Source organism: Tamandua tetradactyla, chromosome 1 (genome assembly GCF_023851605.1).
Source record: "Tamandua tetradactyla isolate mTamTet1 chromosome 1, mTamTet1.pri, whole genome shotgun sequence".
Classification (NCBI taxonomy): Eukaryota; Metazoa; Chordata; class Mammalia; order Pilosa; family Myrmecophagidae; genus Tamandua; species Tamandua tetradactyla.
In genome coordinates, this window is record NC_135327.1 from 218,890,701 (window position 1) to 218,908,263 (window position 17,563).

A 17,563-nucleotide genomic window follows, 5' to 3' on the forward strand; every position below is an offset into this window, starting at 1 on the left:
ATGTGAGAATGTAGTACATTAGAGCAGCTTGTGTTGGAAGTCTAAAATTTGGCAGTCATTGGCATATAGGTGGTATTTAAAGTTGTATCTTGGGGCTCAGGTAGAGGAGGACCTATTGAAGAGGTTGAGAAGGAGCAGACCAGAGAGGTAGGATGAAATGAGGATGAAAGTGTCTCAAGAAGTAGGAAAATTGGTTAATGATATCCACTGAGAAGGCAGGATGAGTAGGAGAAGTGGCCATTTAATTTGTTTAGATGTGTTGGCATTAGCCTGTTTTGGTGGAGTGGTAGGAAGGAAAGGCCAGTTGGAGTAGAAGAAATAATGGAAGATGAAAAAGGGGAACATAGCAAGTGTAGATAACGTTACAGCTCTGTTATGAAAAGGAGCAGAAATTTCTAGAGGGGGCTGCAAGAACAACAGATAATTTAGTTAAAAAATGAGAATTTCTAAGTTCCAGCAGACAGAAATGTTGGAAACAAACAAGGTGAGCCCTGAGATTGCTACTCAGGTACTGAGAGAAAGTTAGCTAGAGAAAGTTTACAGACTGCAGCACCGGAAGGAGGGATCCCAACAGAGCCTGGAAACCACACTGAGTTGAAGAGACTAACTGAGTTTGGGGAGGCTGAAGTTTTAGGGCAGGATACCAGAGCTGTACAGAAAAGAGCTCTCCAGATAACCTACAGAGGGATCCCCTTGAGTCTCTGGCTAAAAAGCTGATCTGAGCATGTGTAGAGGAAAGCTATCAATACTGGGGAGATTGGTGTAGCAACTGGAGAGAAATAGGGAAGAACAGTTCTGAAGCTTACACAGAGCTGAAAATATATTGCATCCCCACTAGGGGAAAGACCTACTAATAATACATGGGCCATCGGAATTCTTAGAAGGGTTATATTGCCATGGGAGTGGCAGATCAGTCCTAGACTAAAGATTGTTCTTGCTAGCCCTAACAGAGATTAAAAACTAGCCTCAAAGGATCAAATAAATTTCGAGTAACTTAACTACATCCTAGAACAAAGCCCCACATTTAACCTAATACTACAACATAAAACACAAGAGTGTTTGACATCCAGTCAGAAATTACCAGGCATGCGGAGAAGCTGAAAAGTATGACCTATAACTAGGCAAAAAAATTAATCAACATAAAGACCTAGAAATGACTCAGATAATAGAATTAGATTAAAATGTTAAAACGACTATCATAAATAAAATAAAGTTATTAGAATTAGAATAATAGTTGGAATGATCTCATTAAAAATTGTCAAGATCCATGAGAGGCAGGAAATAATATTTAAGAGCAAAGTTCTTGAGTAGAAGGAGAGGGTATGCCATCATGATCACAAATGGAGGGGTTGGTCACTAGAACAGGAATACTTTTTCCATTTTAGAAGTAAAGAAGGGCAGCTATATGAAGAAGATGCAGTTCAGTTGGTAGAGCTGGTAATGGGAAGATGATGAGGTAGTTTTATCCTGTGATTTTATTTTCTCTGTGAATTATGAGGTAAAGTCATCATCACCTGAATGTAAGAAGGCACTTTAAGAGAGACAAAAGTATGTATGGGAAAGCTAGCTTACTAGAGAAATGTAGTGGGCTTGAATGAACTTGCTGAAGGCACAGTATTGTAATCATTTAAAGTGAGTCAGTTCACTTGGGCAGGTGAACGTAATAGCTTTCAGCTTGAATTCAAGCACAAAGCAGGTAGATAGGGTTTATCTAGGGTTGAAGTTTTTCCACCAGGTAGAGGAGGAAGAGGATGAATGAATGAAAACTGTTAAGTAGATTATTGTGATAGACTATGGAACCTAAACTGGGTAAAAATGGAAAGAAATGCCAGTTACCCCAAGTCTCTCTAAGTGTAGTGTAAGAATTAAGTGGGACCTGTGTAATGTGTATGGTGCAGTGCCTTACATTTAATAAGTGCTCAGATCTTTCTAACTTATTTTAGTTTCATTTTAAGTAGTTGAAAGCTGGAAATGTGCATGTGTTTTAAGTAGGTTAAAAAACTTCACGTTTCCATTATAACAAATTATAGTGGATACTAGTTTTCATACACATCCAGTTGTATTTATGATATGTAAGATAATAAGCCTTATATAGACAAGTAAACTCAAATGGAATGTTTTCTCAACTTCGAATATGTGCTCTTAGAATGTTTAATGGTTCATAACTACTTCTAGTTTTCAGAGCTTTGACTCCCTCAAGGTTTTCAGAATGATCTTTCTAAAGTGTGAGTCTGATTTTTATTTTGATATCTAGCATCCTTAAATTGTTCCTTTTTCTGACAATAAAATTGAAAAACTTCTTAAGGGTTTACCAGGCCTTTCATGATTTGGCCTCTGTTTTCCTTTCCCATTCTTAAGCTCTGTATTACTTATTGCTGAGTAGCAAATTACCCCAAAACTTAGAAGTTTAAAACAACATTATCTCAGTTTCTCAAGGCTAGGAACCTGGGAATAGCTTAGCTGGGTGGTACTGGTGAGGGTCTCCCATGAGGTTGCGCCAAAGCTCTTGGCTGGGACTGCAGCTTCTCCAAGCATGATTGGATCTGGAGAATCACTTCCAAGTTAATTCACATGGCTGTTAGCAAGCCTCATTTATTCACTAGCTGGAGGCCTCTGTTCCTGATCATGTGGACTTCTCTATTGGCTGTCTCAGTACCCTTACAGCATGGCATCTAGCTTCCTTCAGAGCAAATGATCCAAAAGAAAGAGTGTGCAAAGGAGAGCACTCAAGGCAGAAGACACAGTCTTTTATGACCTAATTTCAGAAGTAACATACTCTTTGGGCATACAGACCAACTCGAGTACAATTAAAATGTAGGGGGTACTTTGCAAGGATGTGAGTACCAAGAGGCAGAGATAGATCATTGGGGACTGGCTACCGCAGTCCTCCTCTGGTCCCAGAATTCACATCCTTCTCACATATAAAATGCACTTGTTTTCTCCCAAAGTTCCCAAAAGTCTCAACCTGTTTCTGTATCAGCTCAAAAGTCCAAAATCATCTAAAGGAGGTCTAGGTACATTTGAGCCTTCTGGCATGTAGTTCCTTAAGTAGTTTTTCAGGTTACAGTTCTTCTCAACCAGTGAAACTAGAGGGACACGTCATCTGTCCAACTATATGCACTCATGTACCCAACCAACGTACAATATTGGGTCAGGCATAAGATAATTGCTGTAAAACATTTCTGTACAAAAGGGAGACCCTGGTACATATCAAGTTTGAAATCTTGTCAGACAAATGTTCCAAGTTCCTTGATTGGGTCTCAAATCCTGGGTATAATTCATCTGTGCCTCTCATCTCTCTGTCCATTGAACTTTGGTTCTGCACCCCTGACTCACCCTTCAGTTTTTCATGAAAAGTGTTTGTATGTCATTTTCTTAGCTCATTTCTGCCAGAATTTGGGGCATCTGAAGGCATCTTTTCATTTTGTAGTTTTCCCATCCCTTTGGATTTACTGGCGATGTTTTTGCATGTATCATTCTTTGAAAACGTTTATTGGTCTTCTGTGAATTTAATGGGATCCACTCCAATAGTCAGAAGCCATATCCATGAATCTCTGCAAGACGAGCCCTTTACTGCCTGGAACTTCTGCTGAGATACTTAAGCTTCCTATAAGCCCTGTTATTTAATTGAGAGGGTTTGTGAAACACATAGATGTCTTAATGGGCCTTTTGTTGGACTGAATACTGTTCTGAGGCCATCTTTAAAGTTTTAACAAAAGATTTAAGTGACTCCCTTGGCTTAGTCTTTGGACCTGTTTTTCTGCAGCACTCTGGATTTGATCTTTGCTCAGAAGCCATTTCTGAGGTTTAGTGCTGTTTGCTGTCTGGAAAGGCTGAAAGATTTCAAAACCAACAATTCCTGGCTTCCTTTTGTTTAACAGCACTGCGTTTAGTTTTTTTGCTTTTTTTTAACTGTGTACTGCAATAAGAAAAAAGGTGGCACTTTGAACTCGTTGGTTGAGAGTCTCTTTAGCTAAATCTTTAGGTAAATTTTCTACTTTCATAACTAAGGATGACATTTACCTCACTTTTCTATCTTCATCCGCAGCCTTATCAAACTCCACGTGGCTTTTATGAGCAGCTCTTTAAGTCACTTCAGACTGTCACTAATATTCTCCTCAAATTCCATGGTCTGATTCCAAAGCTATCCTAGCGTTTTATGTTTGTGTTGTGGCAATAGGGTGATACTCAGTACCAACATAATGCATAACTAATTATCCGAAACGTAGTAGCTTAAAATGACAATCATTTATTTATCTTACAGTTTTATGAGAATTAGCGGTCTGGAAGTGGCTTTAGGGTCTGGCTCAGGGTCTGCAGAAAAGCTCTCGGTCAGGGTGAAGTCATCAGCTGGAGAATCTGCTTCCATGCTTCACGTTGTTGGCTAGAGATCTCTGTTTTACATGATGTAGGCCTCTCCACTGACTACTTGATCATCCTCAGACATGACGTTTGGCTTCCCCCAAAATGAGTGATCTAAAAGAAAGAGCCCACGCAAAGTAAGTGAGAGAGCACTCAAGACAGAAGCTGCAGTTTTTTATACCTTGATCTTGGGAAGTAACATTATTTTCTTGCCATATGATAATAGTCACACTGACCAGCTCTGGTACCATTTGGGAGAGAACCACCCAAGGGTGTGAATACCAAGAGGCAGGGATCATTGGGAGCCATTTTGGAGTCTGGCTACCACAAAGCCACTGCTCATTGAAGAGCTACTTGCTTTCTTACTCTCTGTGGGCCATGCTGTTTCACACTTCTACTTTTGCTTATACTACTCCTGTTGACCCCAAATGCCATTCCCTTCCCTAGGTCCATTCAGCAAACCCTGTTTGCTACCAGTGCTTATGAATCATTTCTTGACTTTACTCATTCCATATCCTGTCACAGCACTTGAAATTTTAGGAAACAAATTATTTTATGCATGTTATCACTGAGTCTAATAAAATTAGAGAACTGAGATGAAGGTTTAGGTGAGCTAATAAGAGTTAAACCATGTAATCCAACTTCTGATATTAAGTTCCTGAGAAATTATCTTTTGTTTCTTCCCTATTTGAAGTAAATCTAAGTAAGATATATCGTGTAGAGTCAAAATCAAGGGCAGGTCACAGTGTCTCAGCAGGCAGAGTTCTCACCTGCCATGCTGGAGACCCAAGTTCGATTCCCTGTGTCTGCCCATGCGAAAACAACAACAAAATCAATTGTTTTATTCTAATTTGAATTTTTTACATTAAATTCCTTCTCTGATCAGAAACTGATTTAAAAATAGATTTTGATTGCAGTTACCTTTTTATTATCTACCTTGAAATTTCCCTTTCATCTATCACTGTCTTCTTGACACTATATATGAGAAGTCTATATGAATTTTTCCCTTTGAATTTTTCTTTTGAAATGCAATTCCAATAAAACAAAACAGCATTCTCTTTCTGTATACCAGGAAATACTATAGAATCCATTCCTTCTATAAAAATATATTCCTTGATTCCTTTGTCTTTTGTTTTTCATACACTATTTAAGAACATCCATTGAGGTGTTTTTTGTTTGTTTGCATGGGCAGACACGTGGAATCGAATCTGGGTCTCTGGCATGGCAAATGAGAACTCTGCCCACTGAGCCACCGTGGCCCACCCTCCATTAAGTTTCATTTCTTCTTTTGTCTCAACTTCTTTGCTCCAATTTCGTTAGGAAAAAAACATGACTACAGAAATGGCATCCAACTTTTGTAATGATAGAATGAACATTTTGTTGTTTTGAAGCTGGAACAGAATAAAGAAATACCTATGTAAGATTAACATTTTTTCCTTGGTCTTTATAGATTTAGAACTAGATTTTTTTCATATAAAATTTTTCAGCTGTACCTAACCTCAGATTTTTCAAGGATGTCTCATACTTTATATCACTAACAAGAAACCAATTAGTAACTATAACAATGTCCCTTTATATCAGGGCTTAGCTACCTTATATCCTTTCTTTGACAAATCTATTTGAATAAAAACATCTGGAATCTCATAAGAGATAGATCCAGAAAGTTTTCACTAAGCAATCTGCCTTATCAGTTGGAAAATAATATATAATATTTAACTTCTAAATAAAATGGTGTGAAACATGGTAACTACTCATTCCTAATATATTTGTATCTTCTCAAAGGATTGCTGTGTCCTGTGGTGAGGCATCTTAGTGATATACTTAGTTCCTTTGTTAACTAGCCATAACAAATCAGTGTTCAGCTGTCCTTTTCACACAGATTAATGTAATCAGGTTTACTGTGACTCGCAGTGGAAAAATTCAAGAACTGGGATGAAGGTTGAGGTGAGCTAGTAAGAATTAAACCATAACACAAATAAATATTCCTGTATAATGGTTTTTAAATGGCATATCCGTTCTGTCATCAGATCCTGCCATTATTTTATTATTTCAAAGATTTCCATTTGCCATTTCCATAGTTCAAGGTACTCTCTCTAGATTTCCGTACCTTCCTGGTTCATCTTATCAGGATGAAGTATTTCTACTGCAACCAGTGCTCCTTTGAAAACTCTGAAATCTCATATCACTCTGCTGTTAAAACACCTGTAAAGACCTCCCTTTGCTCTTTAAATGGCTTACATTTAAAGTATATGGCTTACATACCATATACTTTATATATTCTGACCCCTGCTTCCTTTCAGTTCCTCCAAAGCATTAATGTTTCCTCCAGTCACAGGATCATTTCTCATGTTTATGCCATGTACTGAAATATTACTCCCTTACCCATTGGTTTAGTAATATCCCATGATCCTTCAGACCTCAGTTCAGAGTCACTTCCTTCCATATACACCCACTAGGACATATTTGTCCTCGTACGTTTCATAGTGATTACTGTTGTAAACTCTCTTTTATTATGTGGTTATTTGATTAGTCTTTCTACAACTGAAGCTGCAAGTTATCTCTAGCATTGGAGTCTCATACCTCTATTATTATTGAGTGGGTGATAGGATTGGCCTGTTAAATGTGTTTCTAGTTCAATCTATCCTAGAGTTGCATTTTATCATCTGTAGAAGGGGCTTGAACTAGATGATCCATAAGCTTGCCTCAGACTTAAACTTTTGGCGACTTAAGGGTTCCTTCTATTTGTCAGGCAGGCTAGGCAAGTTTGTGCTGTAAACATACAGTCCCAAAATTTTAGTGGCTGTATAACAACAATTTTATTCTAACTGTGCATTGTCCATTGAGTTGATTTGGAGGTTCTGTTCTAAAACTGACAGAGCTGAACACTGCTGGACAATGTCAGAAGAAAGAGCTCCAGAATGTCCCATATCTTGCATCAGCTTTTAAAATGCTCAAGGCCAGAAGTTAACCTGTAAGCCCGTTGGCTAGAACAAGTCACATGGGTCCAGCTAACCATGTGCCAAGAGGAATAATCTTACCATATGACCAGAAGGCAGAGAAAAAAATACTTGGCAAATAGCACTAGTGACAGATCTGCCCTTTTAATCATCCGAAGATTGGATCACTCTTTCCCAGAAGGAAATTATATTTATCTCTTCCTCAGTGAAGTTAGCCAAAAATCCATCTAACTACAGCATCAAGCTTGAAGTCTTAGAATTCCCAGGTGTGGTAATTAGATTCAGCTGTCAACTTGGCCAGGTGAAGGTACCTAGTTCTGTTGCTGTGGACATGAGACAATGGTACATGCACCTCGTCTGTTGCTCGCAGTCAGCTAAGAGGCGTGCCTGCTGTAATGAATGATGTTTAATTTAATTGGCTGGTGCTTAAATGAGAGAGCTCAACATAGCACAACCCAAGAAGCTCAGCATCCCTCATCCCGGCACTTGCAGCTCAGTCCAGGCCTTTGGAGATGCAGAAAGATATCACCCTGGGGAAAGTTGTCAGAACGCAGAGGCCTGGAGAGAAGGCCAGCAGAGATCACCCTGTGCCTTCCCACATAAGAAAGAACCTCAGTTGAAAGTTAGCTGCCTTTTCTCTGAAGAACTAATGAAATAAAACCCCTTTTATTAAAAGCCAGTCTGTCTCTGGTGTGTTGCATTCCAGCAGCTAGCAAACTGGAACACCAGGTAATGCCCATTAGTCTCTACAACTGGTCTGGATTTTATTCCTTTTGATCTGGAGATCTGTTAATGAAAATATCTTCATCATCCCCAGTAAGCCTCCCATTTCCACCCAAGTTATAGTCATAGAATAGGGGCAGGAAAACCACAAGTGCTCCTATTTGAATAGTTGAAGATTGAAACAGCAGTTCCTGATGCGTAGTAATTCAAAAATCCTACCTGGCTGACTTTACAAGGGCCCCTTCCCCTGGTTGTGGGGGATAATTATGATTAGGCACTGAGTGCATTTGCCTGGAGGAGCTCCCCAGTCCTTTGTTGTTGTTTTTGTGGCTCTTGGCATTGATATCTAGGAGATAACTTTTCCATCATCTTCCTTAACCACATCTGATCTAGGCATTGGAAAATATATGTTCCTTGGGGACTAAAGAATTTTATAGCCTACTTCTTTCCTGTGGAAGTTGAAGAACTAAGTGTCCTTTTAAATCAGTTAGATTTTTAAATCTGGGTTCTTAATTTTTGTTTGTTTGTAGGCAACACCATTTTGTAAGATTCTTCTGTTTCTCCCCCCATTCAGCTTATCTTGCCAATAGCTGTACTTACAATACTGTACCAGATGTCTTTCTGACTCCCAAATGTTGATACCATAAATTTATTGCACTTTTGGTGGGAGAAGCCTATACCTTTAGTCTCTTAATTTTTTTCCTGTCAGCATTTTTGTTTAACTGAAGGCATTTACTAGCTGTCACAATTTTAACTGTGACTCTGCTCTGAGACTGATCCATTCAGATGTTTTATCAGTACATGTGATGACCATACCCTGATTTGAACTTTATCTAACTCATTGTTGCTCACAGGCCTTCTTGGTTTTATAATTTATGGCTTGGGGTTCAGGAGCAGTCTTTTCTTCCAATTCTGCAAGCCCCCTAGGTTTCAGATTCTCTTCTCTCTCACTCCTTGCAGACCGGTCAGTTTTTAAATATGTTTATTTCTTGTAAGCAAAGACAGCAACCAGCAAACCATTTTTATGTTCTGTGTTTTAACTATTTTCCCTAGAGCTGCAGGTTAATTAAGTAAATCATCTGCTTTTCAAGTTAATATAAGTGACTTTGACCAAGAATTTTTATGTTATATAATCTGGATTGCTATCTTTCTAGTTTCTAAGTTTCCTTGCTGTCCCTTCCCTGATCCCCAAGTCAGGAGCATATATTTTAGTGTTTTGTGGGTTTTTTGTTGTTGTTCTTGTTACTACAGTACCCCCACTTCTAGCTACCAATTGAATATCAGAGTAGACTAGGTTATCCAGTGAAATTTTGTTATATGTGTAAATTAAAAAATAAAAATCTTAGGGCATATAATACCAAAAGTTTATTTCTTGTTCATATGACATTTTATCATGGGTCAGCTGGGAAGCCGGGCTGATAGAGCATGTACCATTTCACATATGACATGTGAAAGAAATATTTTGAAAGATTTCACATCTTTAACCAGCAGATGAGTATCTGGTCCAGAAGTAATATAGGTCACTTTGGCTACCAATGCATTGTCCAGAATTAGATATATAGCTTCACCTAACCACACAAAGGCCAGGAAGTATAGTCCTACGATATACCTAGAAGTCAGCTAGAAATATGTGATGAACAGCACTAAAGACTGTATTCATCTTTTGTCTATGGAGAAGAGAAAGTGAGGAAAAAAGAAAGCTGTAGATTTGATCCTGCAACTCCTTGTATTTTGGGCATCAGTACTGCCTTCGTTAGAGGACCTTTGTGAAGAAAAATAAGAGGTGTATCTTCAGTGGGCTATGTTTATCTATTCTGAGTTTAAGATCCTTAACCAATCCTTCTTCTCTATTAGAAAGTAAGTTTTGCATTCTGATTTTTGTTTCATATATAAAAACCTCAATTATTTACTAGAAGGAATACTTCAGTTGTTCTTATCAGGTTGAAATAAACAGAAATTTCTGGTTAAACACAGGTTTTGCAACATCAGTCTTCTGTTTCCATTTATTCCTGGAAAATTAGTGTTTATTGAATTTTTAAAAAAAAGTAAGAATTGGCAGCCTCTGCCACAGTTTGCCTATTTTAAATGAGGTTACGAATATAGTTATGGATATGTTACTTTTTTTTGTTTAGCTATATAGCTATAGAAGAATCAGCTTTTCATTTGATTAGATCTAATGCAACTCCTGTGATGGTACAAACTTTTAGCATGGTCTACTAAATACTTTTCTAAGAAAGTTGTCATAAATACCATCTGAAAGTTTTATTTACTTGATATATTTCATCTTTTTTTCCTCTTTCCCCTGTAAAGTAAGGAAATTTATGTAGTATTTGTATGTGCCTATTTGTATAACTCTTTGCAAGAAGTAATATAATATCTTTTCTCTTATGGCAGTAGGTACCAACTAAACAGATAGTGGTTTAAATATATTAGGATTAGATCTGAAACTGCGTTAGGTATATTGTTCAGATTTTACAACCATTTTCCCCTTCCTCCCCAAATTAAAGTTACTACACTTTTCTCTCATTTCCATGGAAAGAATAAAACATTTATTTCAGGTAGCATTAAAAGTTAAAAAAATATATATCACAGTGAGTTATCTTATACCTTTTGAGGTATACAATTAATTTAAATTGGTATGGAAAGTATAATGAAATCATAAAGGCTTCTTTGTGACTGCGAAGTACTTTTTAAGTTTGTGTCTTTAAATATGTAAAGAGTTCTCTTCTAAAAGCTGAGGAAGTGACTGAATTTGTCATAGAAATTTTAACTTCTGCAGTTAAATTTATCTTCAGAGATTTGAATTGTTTAAGTGGCATCTGCCAATAAAAATTAATTGGCAGTTTAAAATATTTCTTTTGTAATATTAGTAGGAGAAAGGATATCTTTCAGGAAAATACAAAGTAAATTAGAGATTAGTCTTATTCTTAATTTATTGATTTGGGTATAGCTACAGTAAAACCATTTCTATTAATAAATTAAGCTATTATTTATTATAATTTGTCTGTTATAATAATGTTCCAGGGCTTTATGGAAATAGCTTCATTTAAACCTCAAAGCAACCATATAAGTTAGGTGACATTTTCTGCCCTTTACCATCAAGGAAACTAAGACTCACAGAAGTTAAATTGATTTTGTTGTTTCTATGGGAAGAGTTGTGTGTGCCAGTCCCTGTGCTAAGAGTTTACATGCACTTCTTATCTCATTTTATCCTTATAAAGACAGTTACTTGATTTAAGTAGTAAGGAGGTTTACCTGAGGTTTAGAGAAGTCACAATTAGTAAGTGATAGAATTGAGATTCCATTCCAGTTTTCTGACATCAGAGTACTGTTAAACAGCATCTTTTATGTGCCCTACTATTGGTAAAGAATATTTAACCAAGTCAGAAACTTTATTTCCATACATATGTTATACAGCATATCAGAAAAGAATTTTTATGCTGTCAGATAATATTAAATTAATTAAAATGATTTAAAATCATGAAATAAGGCTTTAAAGAAAGGGGGAAGTAAGTTTGAGTAATTATGGAAAGCAGACATTTATTAAAACAACAAAGTTTTGAGATGATCAGAACCTCTTTTTTTCCCACCACACAGGGAAGACAGATGTCTTCTATATCAAATATTAGGAACTGCAGTGGGGAGTTTATGGTTTTGGTGAAACCAAAGGACTTGCTGTTAGTGTAAAAAAAAGAAGGCTATTCAGTAAGATCATTTTTAGTTTTGGACTGATGTGAATAATAAGTATAATGTATGAGCTGTCACTTCTTCCTATACTAGCCATGATACAGAGTTTCCACCATTATCTAAACATGCACAAATCTTAACATTCATGCAAGTCCTAAAGATTTATATTTCAGATGGATAAAACGAAAAGTGATAAAGACAATGTAACAACAGGAAAGCCCTCGCTGCTTTATTGACTAGCAGGAAAACACAATGGGTAAATCTGTTATTTTTAACAGAGCAGGGCAATGGTCAGATTTAGTCTAACTTTGTTTCAACCTAATTACATCATTACCTCAGGTCCTTTATCTCTCTGGGTGGTAAATAATGTAGTATTTTGTCTTCTTTTATGACAGAAGTGTTGAAAGTCCAGAGGAGGGAGTAATAAATTTTAATGTTTTTCTATTTTTATGTATGTTCAGCAAGATGAAACAGTAATTGTTAAAGGAAAACACATACTACCTTTTGCTGTGAACCTCTATGATGAGCAATTAGGAGTAGTTACACGAGGAAGCGTAAATACCTGAACTTGGCTTTCCTGTGATTTGATCTTCCTCAGCTCCATCATTAATATCCATGACGTTTGGGCATTACCAGCAGTTAAACTTGATGAGCACAGCTAATCTAGTGAAAGTGCCCTAAAGAGAATCCTGGAAGTGAAGTTAGAAAATCTGTTGGTACTTCCCTGATTTGTATGGGTGTAACTTCCCAATGATCCTTTTAGCCATTATGCTACTGCTGTACTTCAACTGTTTAAAATCCTTCCTGCTTCTCTGTTAAGTCCTTCACTGAGTACCAACCAGAGCTCAACCATAGGGAAGGCAGAAGAGGACAAGAACAAGGAATTAAGCTACAGCAGAAAGACCATGGATTCCTGGAGTCAGACCTCAATCCAAATCCTACTTCCACCACTTTGGAGAAGTGACTGAGCGTCACTTTCTCTGGAAAATGAATATAATAATCCACCCTCAAAGTGAAGACTAAATAAATGTCTACCGGAGGATATGGATATCAGGATAAAAATTTGACATAATAAACTCTATTTCCCTCTTCTCTGACATTTTTCACTATGGTAAATACTGGAGCATGCTTCAGTGTCTGTCACTGATCTGTCGTATCACAACCACTGCTGAATCTCAAAAATTAAATGGAGCATAAATAATTATATCTGTCTGTATCAAGGGTCAGCAAGCTATTTTGTTAAAAGTCACACAGGCCATGCAGTCTCTCACAACTGTTCAACTCTGCAGCTGGAGGGCAAAAGCCTCTAGACAATATATAAACAAATGAGTGTGGCTGTGTTCCAGTAAAACTGTTTACAGAGAAAGAAGTTGGGCTGCATTGGCCCCCAAGTTATAGTTTGCCAACATATAATTTTATTATTACCTATAAAAAAGGGAATAGAGGGCGAGCCACGGTGGCTCTGGCAGAGTTCTCACCTGCCTTGCTGTAGACCTGGGTTTGATTCCCGGAGCCTACCCATGGTAAAAAAAAAAGCAGGGAGAGTAGTTCCATTGTCAGAGATTTCCTAATCAAAACACAGCCTTTAAAAAATAAACTTAGGAAAATACCCCTTAGTATGGGTTGGACAGTGAATGGAGTCACAAGATTGTTACTCAAAATTGATAAATCTAATATTGTAGAAAGGAACTTTTTCACATATTACAACCTAATATAACTGTATTTTAAGCTTACTTTACTTTTTAGTACTATAAAGATTTAGTCTCACCAAACATTTAGATGAATCATACTAGCAGTGAACAAATGAATAAGAAAGTGCTTTTACTATATGTAAAATCTGTGAGAGTTTAATTGTAAAGAAACTTTGATTTTGTTATCCCTTTCTTGGTGTGTGTCCCCAAATTATTTAGTCATAGTATTTCTCACATAAAACTTGGTGATATCCCTGCAACTACTTTTTAAAAAAAAACAAACAGTATTTTGAGTGTGTCTAGCTTGGTCCATGTTCCCTTTTATGGAAAAGGATAGTAAGGATCAGAAACTGACTGACTTGTGAAGATCACACAGTTTTGGCAGTACGTTTGGAAAAACTTGGATTTCCACCTCTGGCAGAGAATCTACATTATTTTTCCTTTTTCTTTTAGCTTAAATAAAATAAAATAAAACTTGGTATTTAGAAATATTTCAAACTTAAAGTTTCAAGAATAATAGTAGTACATAGAACATCATATACCCTTTGTCCAGATTTACTGTATTGTTAAAGTTTGGTCCTATTTGCTTTGCATACCTCGTCACACATTTTTTTTTTCCAAACCATCCCAAGGGTAGGTTTCATATATGATGGCTCTTAACCCTTAAATATTTTAATGGGTATTTTTTAAGAATGAGGATATTCTCTTAAATAATAACAGTACACACTTTGGCTTATTTAATATTGATAAAATATTTAATCTACAGCTGGTATTATAATGTCATTTAGAAAGAAAAAAAAAGATCCAGTATAGGATCGTATCTAGAATAGGTATTGCATTTAGTCGCCCTCTCTTTATTCACCTTTAATCTGTATCATTTCTAAAATCTTTATCTTTTATGATAAAAGTATTTTTGAAGAATACAGTTCACTTTCTTGGTTGTAACAGAATGATCTCATCTTGGGTTTGTCTAATGTTTTGTTGAGGTCAGATTTCTTGTGATTTGCATTCCGAGCTAGAATATTACATAAAGGATGTGTCCTCTCCTCAGGACATCACATCTAGAGGCACATACATCCATGTGCCCCTCATTAAGGATGTTAATTTTCATCACCCAAAGTATGGTCCCATTTCTCCACTATATAGTTGCTATTTTCCTCTTGCAACTAATAAGTAATCTGTGGGGAATCTACATCCTTCTGAGAGTAAATATAGTGAAGTTATTAAGAGCTTATACTTTAAAGTCACCACTGGGTTTGAAACCAGCTAACCAAATGGACCTAGTTAAATTTACTGATTTGTGAAATGGAGATCATAGTTGCTATGAGCAGTAAGCTCAGGACTAACACTTAAATGCTCAGTAGCTATTAACTATTGTTATTTTAGTTCTGGGAAGATGAATACATAGATAATATTTTATCTAAGATGAATGCCTCTTTTTTAAAATCTTACTATTGAATTTTTTTTACTCTTGCTCTTCTCGACTGGTCGTGCCCTGCCCCTTCTGGTATGTTTGTGTCAGGTATGTTAGGGGATGTGGAATCCCTATCAGGGAACTTCTTTGTGGGGTCTAACTTTTTCAGTTTTCAACTTCCTACAAATTTCAGAAGAATCTTTATGAAGATGGACATTTTTAAGATTACCTCTACCTGTTTTTCATATTTGTGATTGTATTATAGAAGGTCCAATAATAGGTCAGAATGTGAGGTAAATTTTTTTAGACAAGTGACCTGTATTTATTCTGAGTAAAAGTTCATGCAGTCTAGCTACTATCTTTAGTACTTCCAGCCACTGAACTTCTCCATGTTCTTAGTAGAGTTTTAATTCTTCTTAATTTGGTATGTTTGGCCAATTCTGAAGAGGAGGGAAGATTCCTTTTAATTGAGACATCCTTATTTAACTCTTAGACTGACTTTTTTTTTTTTTTTTCCTCCTCGCAACCTGTGTAGGGTCCTCCATGGTTTTATCCTTGGCTCTTTGATATTCTTCATTTACATTTACATTTACAGGCATACCTCAGAGATATTGTAGGTTCCATTCCAGGCTACTGCAGTAAAGGAGTCACACAAATTTTTTGGCTTCCCAATGCATGTAAAAGTTATGTTCACAATATACTCTACTTTTAAGTGTGCAATAAATAGCATTATGCCCAAAAAACAATGTACATACCCTAAATGTGACACAGAGACATGAAGTGAGCACATGCTGCTGGAAAAATGGCACTGATAGACTTGCTCTACACCACGTTGCCATAAACCTTCAATTTATAAAAAATGAAGTATCTGTAAAGTGCCAAGAAGTTTGAACTTCTTCATGAAGAAGTAGTGAGCCAAATGCAAGAGTGACATGGTCAGACTTTCAGAAGGATCATTGGAAGTAGCAGTAGAAGGGGATTGGAGAGTCATGTGATACTAGAGGTAAGAAGGCCAGTTGCTGCCTGAACACTGGCAAAGAGAATGAAAAAGGATTAAAGGAGTTCTAGATATAAAAGGAATAGGGACTCCTTAGGATCTAATGCCTAATTTGGAAATGAGGAAGGAGGAAGTTAGAGGGAGCTAGAAAATCAAGGATTCTGGCTTCATTGAGTAAAGAGATGATTGGTACTGTTCACTGAAATGAGTAATAGCCAAGGAACTGGATTGGGGGTAGAGTATGAGGGACAAGAATGTTATGAGGGACATCTATAGCACATATATAGTAAGAGGTCTTTATGTGTGTCGAGTCCAGCAGAGATCTGGGCTAGAAATTAACATTTAGAATCACTTCATTAGCATTTAATTGGTAATTGAAGCCCATAATAGTGGATGAAAATGCAAGGGTGAGTATGTACTGAGGCTAAGGACTAAGCCTCAGCACAGCTTTTGTTTGTGCTGGATTTAATAAAAACATTTAGGTTTAGACAAGTTTGAATTAGATATTTAGTTTATTCACTTCTGCTGCTTTTAGCTGTTGGAAATAAGCCAAGTCTCAGGGCTACATTTGGAGATATATACAAATCATGATCATAAAGATTATAACCCAAATGAGATGACTTTTTTTTTTTTTTTTTTTGCATGGATAGGCACAGGGTACCGGGAATCGAACCCGGGTCTCCAGCATGGCAGGTGAGAACTCTGCCTGCTGAGCCACTGTGGCCCACCCAAATGAGAGCTTTTTGAAATTATTTTTTTAAATTTAATTTTGGGGAAACCATTCCAGTTAGACTGTGGCTTTTTCTGGGTGTAATAAGAGACTAATTTTAGTCCTTTTTTATTAACTTTGCCAAATATCATATTGAATATGCAGGCCCTTAAAAGTGCAGCACAGATCTAAAGGAATTTAAGAGGAACAAATAAGGGACATGAGAAGGCAAGGATCAAAACAAAACTTAATTTTGCCTAGAGTTGCCTTTGACAATGCTGCTTAATAACTACTTAAACCATGATTATTGTGTAAAGAAAGTAGTAAATTTGCAAATATTTCATACTGAAGAGAAATAACAAGCCTGGACTATTTTACTGATATCTAAGCATAAATCTTTCTCTACTGTTTTGTACTCTTTGAACCAAAAATAAGTTCAGAGTATGGAGCTTTCATTGGGAAGAGTAGGAAATAGTCTTAGGGTCTTTTACTGTTTATTGCTTAATGAAAATAACAAATATTGAATCGCTTTTTTTCTTGCAAAATATTCTGTCCTTGAAATTTTTTAACTAGTCACTCTACTTTAAATACAAAAGCAAAATCTGTTCAGTTCTACATTTTTTCTTTTGCGTTCAGAAATTTTGTCTTTGTTTTTTTATGAGGTCTGTTCCAAACCAGAGCAGTTTGTGAATCTTAACTGGTACAGTTTCCTGACTTGTTTATTCAAAAGTATTTTTACTCGTTTTTTCTTTTTGTATGTGTGAAAAATAACAGATACAAAAAAGCAATAAATTTCAAGGCACATCACAACAGTTAGTTGTAGAACAGATTTCAGAGTTTGGTATGGGTTACAACTCCACAATTTGAGGTTTTTACATCTGGCTGTTGTAAGATACTGGAGACTAAAAGAAATATCAGTATAATGATCCAGCAATCATATTTATTTATTAAACCCCACCTTCTCTGTATAAGTCTACTATCACCTTTGATCTTTCTCCCACTCTTTAGGGGTATTTGGGTTAT

At 36.5% G+C, this 17,563-nt stretch overlaps 1 protein-coding gene across 8 annotated transcripts in view; it reads left to right on the forward strand.

Moving 5' to 3' along the window:
• Positions 1 to 17,563, forward strand: part of EPC1 (enhancer of polycomb 1) — a 112,949-nt gene that overhangs the window by 54,524 nt on the left and 40,862 nt on the right. The gene's annotated exons all lie outside the window — the stretch shown is intronic.